The sequence below is a fragment of the Nannospalax galili genome, unplaced genomic scaffold (assembly GCF_000622305.1).
Source record: "Nannospalax galili isolate Female #2095 unplaced genomic scaffold, S.galili_v1.0 scaffold974, whole genome shotgun sequence".
NCBI lineage: Eukaryota > Metazoa > Chordata > Mammalia > Rodentia > Spalacidae > Nannospalax > Nannospalax galili.
The window spans coordinates 316,345-322,749 of NW_008335438.1; positions in this window are offsets into that span (position 1 = coordinate 316,345).

Sequence of the window (6,405 nt, forward strand, 5' to 3'; positions counted from 1 at the left end):
GGAGATGCAGTTCAACACTCATAAGTCAATATATGTAATAAAACATATAAATGGACTTAAAGATAAAAACCACATGGCCATCTCAATAGATGCAGAAAAGGCATTTGACAAAATCCAACATACATTCATGTTAAAAGTCCTAAAACGAATTGGTCTGGAGGGAACATACTTCAACATAATTAAAGCTGTATACAACAAACCCATTGCCAACATCATCCTAAATGGGGAAAAATTTGAAGCATTCCCATTAAAATCAGGAACCAGACAGGGCTGTCCACTATCTCCACTCCTTTTCAATACAGTGATTGAAAACCCTTGCTAGAGCAATAAAACAAGAGAAGTAAATTAAAGGAGTACCAATTGGAAAAGAAGAGGCCAAACAATCCCTATTTGCAGATGATATGATATTGGTGATTATGAGATCCCCAAAATTCTACTAGAAAACTGTTAGAATTTATTGTTTTTAGTAAAGTGGCAGAAGACAAAATCAACTTACAAAAATCAGTAGCCTTTCTATATACTGATAACAAGCAACCAGAAAAAGCACTAGAGGAAACCCTCCCATTCTCAATAGCCTCAAAAACCATAAAATATTTAGGAATAAACATAACAAAAAACACTAAAGATCTCTACAATGAAAATTTCAAAAGTCTAAAGAAAGAGATAGAGGAAGACACTAGAAGATGAAAAGACCTACTATGCTCATGGGTTGGTATAACCAATATTATGAAAATTAACATTTTACCAAAAGCAATTTATAAATTCAATGCAATTCCAATCAAAATACCCATGACATTCTTCACAGAGCTTGAAAAAATCATCTTAAAATTCATATGGAATCACAAAAGACCTCAGAAAGCCAAAACAAAATTGGGCAAAAAGATCAATGCTGGGGGGATCACCATACCAGATCTCAGACTATATTACAGAGCTATAGTCATAAAAAAAGCATGGTATTGCACAAAAATAGACACATACATCAATGGAACAAAGTAGAAGACCCAAACATGAGTTCATATAATTTCAGCCACATGATATTCAACAAAGGTGCTAAGAACACATAATAGAGGAAAGATAGCCTCTTCAACAAGTGGTACTGACAAAACTGGATCTCCACCTGCAGAAAAATTAAATTTTACCCTTATCTTTCATCCAGCACAAAAGTCAACTCCAAATGTATCAAAGACCTCAATATAAAACCTGAAACTCAGAAACTGCTAGAGGACAACATAGTCAGCACCCTACCTGATATAGGCATAGGAATATAGACTTTCTAAATGAGACATCAGCTGCTCAGTCACTAAGGTCAACAAACAATAAATGGGACCTCATTAAATTACAAAGTTTCTATACAGCAAAAGAAATAACTAAGGAAGTGAAGAGGAAATCCATTGAGATGGAGAAAATATTAACCAGATATGCATCAACGGAGGATTAATATCCAGAATATACAAAGACCTATAAAAAGAAAGAAAAAGAAGATAAATGACCCAATAAATGATGGGTAATAAACCTAAACAGAGAAGTCTCAACAGAAGAAATAAAAATGGCTAAGAAGCACCTTAGAAAGTGCTTAACATCCTGTCAGATCTGGCTTTGGTAGGCTAAGGCTGAGATCCTAGCAGACAGCCTGAGAGGGTGGGCTCCGACCTCCATCAGTGTAGTCAGCTGTGATCTCAGCAGACCACCAAAGTGCAAGGTTCTGGCATCCCTCTGGCATAGGGGCTGAGAACACAGGGGACTTCCTGAGAACACCCAGATCCAGGCTCCACGTGGTGGTGAGCCATACCCATCCACCTACCTGGGATTTCCTAAGTCCCCTCCCAAGGTCCCATGGCAGATCTGACCTTGGTACACTAAGGCTGAGATTACAGCAGACCAACTGAGAGTCCCCAAATTGGGCCATCTCCCTTAGGGAATTTCCAAAAATTTCTCTGAGTTTCTGCTAATAGGGGCCCAAACCTTAGAAGGAAGCCTGAGTGTACCTGACTGGAACCTGACTTGGGTTTCTGTGGGTGCTCTTGAATAGTTGATCTGAAGCCACCAGTTGCCTCCAAAATAAAACCTGAGAGAACCTGAAAACTGTACCAAACAGCTTTACGTAACTAGTAAGGAAAGAACCTAGGCACACCGATAATACAAACAGAAGCACACTTCAACTTAATTCTCATATCAGAATCATAAACAACAAAAGAAATTCACATGCTAAAATCACAATGAAAGCGTAATAAAGTGGAAAGCCAAAGCATTATGTTCCTACCAAACTCCACCAGTCTTGTAGAAGAGTTCTACAAGGAGAACCCCCTAGAGATAAACTAGGACACTGAATTTAAAAGAACAATCATAAATATGATCAAGGAATTCAATGAATTTAAAGAACACATGAACAAACAAACTAAAGAACTAAAAGAATAAAGTGATAAAATTCTGAATGAATTCACAAAGAGATAGAAACACTGAAGAAAACTCAGGCAGAAATGAAGAAGGAAGTACAAAATTCAATAAGACAACTTGAAATAACAGGGGAAAGTCTCACTGCATGAATGAATGAAATGGAAAACAAAATATCAACACTGGAGGATAAAGTTGAAGAACTGGACCACTCAAGAAAAGATTATGGAAAATTAAAAAACAAAACAAAACAGGAATGGACTATGCAAGAGATGTGGGACACCAAGACCAAATCTATGTATCATAGGAATAGATGAAGGAGAAGAATTTCAGGTTAATATTATTGACCAGGTATTAAACAGGATTGTAGCAGGGAATTTCCTGAAATTAAGGAAAGACATCCCTATACAAATACAGGAAGCACATAGAACACAAATATACAGGATTAGAAAAGAAACTCCCCACAACACATCATAGTAAAAACACTAAATGTACAGAACAAAGAGATAATACTGAAAGCAGCAAAAGAAAAACAAGTCACATACAAAGGAAAGCCTATCAGAATTGCAGCTGACTTATCAATGCAAACTATAAAAGCCAGAAGAGCCTGAACCAAGGTATTTCCAGTTCTACATGACAATAGATGCCAACAGAATACTTTACCCAGAAAAAATGTCTATTATAGTTGACGGGCAAAGAAAAATCTTCCATGACATGAATAGCCTGAAAGAATACATGTCCACAAAATCTGCCCTTCAAAGAACACTTGAAGCAATACAGATAGTGGAGAAACAACTACACCCCAGGAGCAATGAAAGAAAATAAATAAAGGTATAATTGAGGAAACACAAAATTACACAGAGAACACAAACAGCAATCAAAATGACTGCAACCAATACACACGTTTCAATAATGACCTTAAATATCAATGGACTGAACTTCCAGTCAAAAGACACAGGCTAAGCGAATGGAGTAAGAAACAAAATCCATCTCTTTGCTGTCTGCAAGAAACCCACCCCACCTTTAAAGACAGGCACTACCTTAAGGTGAAAGGATGGAAAAGAATATTCCAAGCAAATGGCATTAAGAAACAAGCAGGGGTTGAAATTCTAATATATGACAAAATAGACTTGAAAGTAAAACAAATCAGAAGAGATAAGGAGAGTCACTTCGTTCTGATCAAAGGAGCAATTAACCAAGAAGATATTACAATCCTTAACATATATGCACCAAACTCTGGTGCACTGAAATTCATAAAAACAACACTACAGGACGTTAAGACACAGATTAACCCCAACTCAGTAATAATAGGGGACTTCAATACCACACTCTCTCCATTAGACAGGTCAACTGGACAAAGAATAAACAGAGAGACATCTGAATTAAATGATACCATACATTGAATGGACCTAACAGATATCTTTGAAATATTCTACCCAAGCACCGAAGAATACACTTTTTACTTAGCACCCCATAGAACTTTTTCAAAAATTGACCACATACCGAGCCACAAAATAAACCTCAATTAACACAAAAAATTGAAATAACTCCATGCATTCTATCAGACCACAATGCAATAAAGCTCAAAATCAACATTGGACAAAGCCCTAGTCACTACATGAACTCATGGCAATTAAACAACACACTCCTAAACAATGAGTGGGTCAAAGGAGAAATTGAGAAAGAAATAAAAGAATTCCTGGAATTCAATGAAAAGAACAATACAACACAACAAAACCTCTGGGACACTTTAACAACAGTCCTAAGAAGGAAGTTTATAGCTCTAAGTGTCTACATTAAAAAATTAGAACAAGCCCAAATAAATGACCTAACACTGCAACTGAAGACCCTGGAAAGGCAAGAACAAATGAAATCCAAACCCACCAGAAGAGAGGAAATAACAAAAATCAGAGCAGAAATTAATGAAATAGAAAGGAAGAAAACAATACAAAGAATCAATGAATCTAAGACTTGGTTCTTTGAAAAGATAAACAAGATAGACAGATCCTTAGCCCAGTTAACCAAAAGAAAGAAAGAACAAATCCAAATCAACAAAATTAATGATGAAAGGGATCCAATTATACCACTCCTTGGCATATATTCAAAAGACTCATCCTATGCAGAGATGAGTGCATGGCTTGTGCAGTCATGTTTGTTGCTGCTCTTTTCACAATAGCTAAGAAATGGAAACAAGCTAAATGTCCCTGAAGTGATAAATAGATAACGAGCCATGGTACATTTGCACAGTTCTTGGAGGAACTGAGCTACAGAAAGCCTCCCAACTAAAGAAAGCCCAGGCCCAATGGATTTAAAGCAGAATTCTACTAGACATTTAAAGAACTCTAACCAATACTACTTAAATTATTCAAAATTATAGAAACAGAGAGAGAACTCCCAAATTCCTTCTATGAATCCAGCATCACTCTAATACCCAAACCAGGTAAAATAGAATACTACAGACCCATATCTTTAATGAACATAGACGAAAAATTCATAATAAAATACTTGATACAGATGTACATCAAAAAGATCATTCACCATGATCAAGTAGGCTTTATTCCAGAGATACAGGGATGGTTCAATACATGCACATCAATAAGTGTTATTAATCATATAAATGGACTCAAAGACAAAAATCACATCATCATCTCAACAGATGCAGAAAAGACTTTTCAAAATTTAGCTTATGTTTATGTTCAAAGTCCTAGAGGGAATTGGACTGGAGGGAACACACCTTAATATAATTAAAGCTACATACAACAAACCCACAGCCAACATCATTCTAAATGGAGAAAAACTGGAAGCATTCCCATTAAAATAAGGAACCACGCAAGGATGTCCACTATCTCCACTCCTGTTCAACATAGTGCTTGAAACTCTTGCTAGAGCAGTAAGACAGGAGAAGGAAATTAAAGGAGTACTAATTGAAAAAGAAGAGGTCAATATATCGCTTTTTTGAAGATGATATGATCATATACCTAAGAGATCACAAAAATTCCGCCACAAAACTCCTAGAACTGATCAACACTTTCAGTACAATGGCAGGTTATAAAATCGATCTACAAAAAATCAGTAGCCTTTCTATATACCAATAACAAGCAATTGGAGAAAGAATACAGGGAAATGCTCCCATTCACAATTTCTGCAAAAAAATTGATAAATAAAATAAAGTATCTTGGAATAAATCTAGCCAAAAACACCAAAGATCTCTAAAATGAAAGTTTTAGATCATTAAAGAGATTGAGGAAGACACTAGGAGATGGAAGGACCTCCCATGCTCATGGATTGGAAGAATTAATATTATAAAAATGACCATTTTACCAAAGGCAATATATAGATTCAATGCAATCCTAATAAAAATCCCCATGACATACTTCACAGAATTAGAAAAAAATCATCCTTAAAATGGCATGGTAGCACAAAAACCCCAGATAGCCAAAGCAACCCTGAACACAAAGATCAACGCTGGTGGGGATTGCTATACCAGATCTCAAAGTATACTACAGAGCTACAGTCATAAAAACAGCATGGTCCTGGCACAAAAATAGACACATAGATCAATGGAACATCATTGAAGACCTAAACCCAAGTATATGCAATTTCAGCCACTTGATATTTGACAAAGCACCCAAGAACACACAATGAAGGAAAGACAGCATCTTCAACAAATGGTGCTGGCAAAACTGGATCTCCACCTGTAGAAGAATGAAGGTAGACCCTCAATTTTCACCTTTCACAAAAGTCAACTCCAAATGGATCAAAGACCTAATGTGAAACTGGAAACCCTGAAACTGTTAGAAGAAAATATTGGAAGTAACTTATAGGATATAGGTGTAGGAAAGGATTTTCTAAATTGGACAGAAGTTGCTCAGAAATTAAGGTCAGCAATCAACAAGTGGGACCTCATTAAACTAAAAAGATTCTGTACAGCAAAAGAAACAATGAAAAAAGTGAAGAGAAAACCCCAAGAATGGGAAAAAATCTTCACCAGTGACACATCTGACAGAGGTTTAA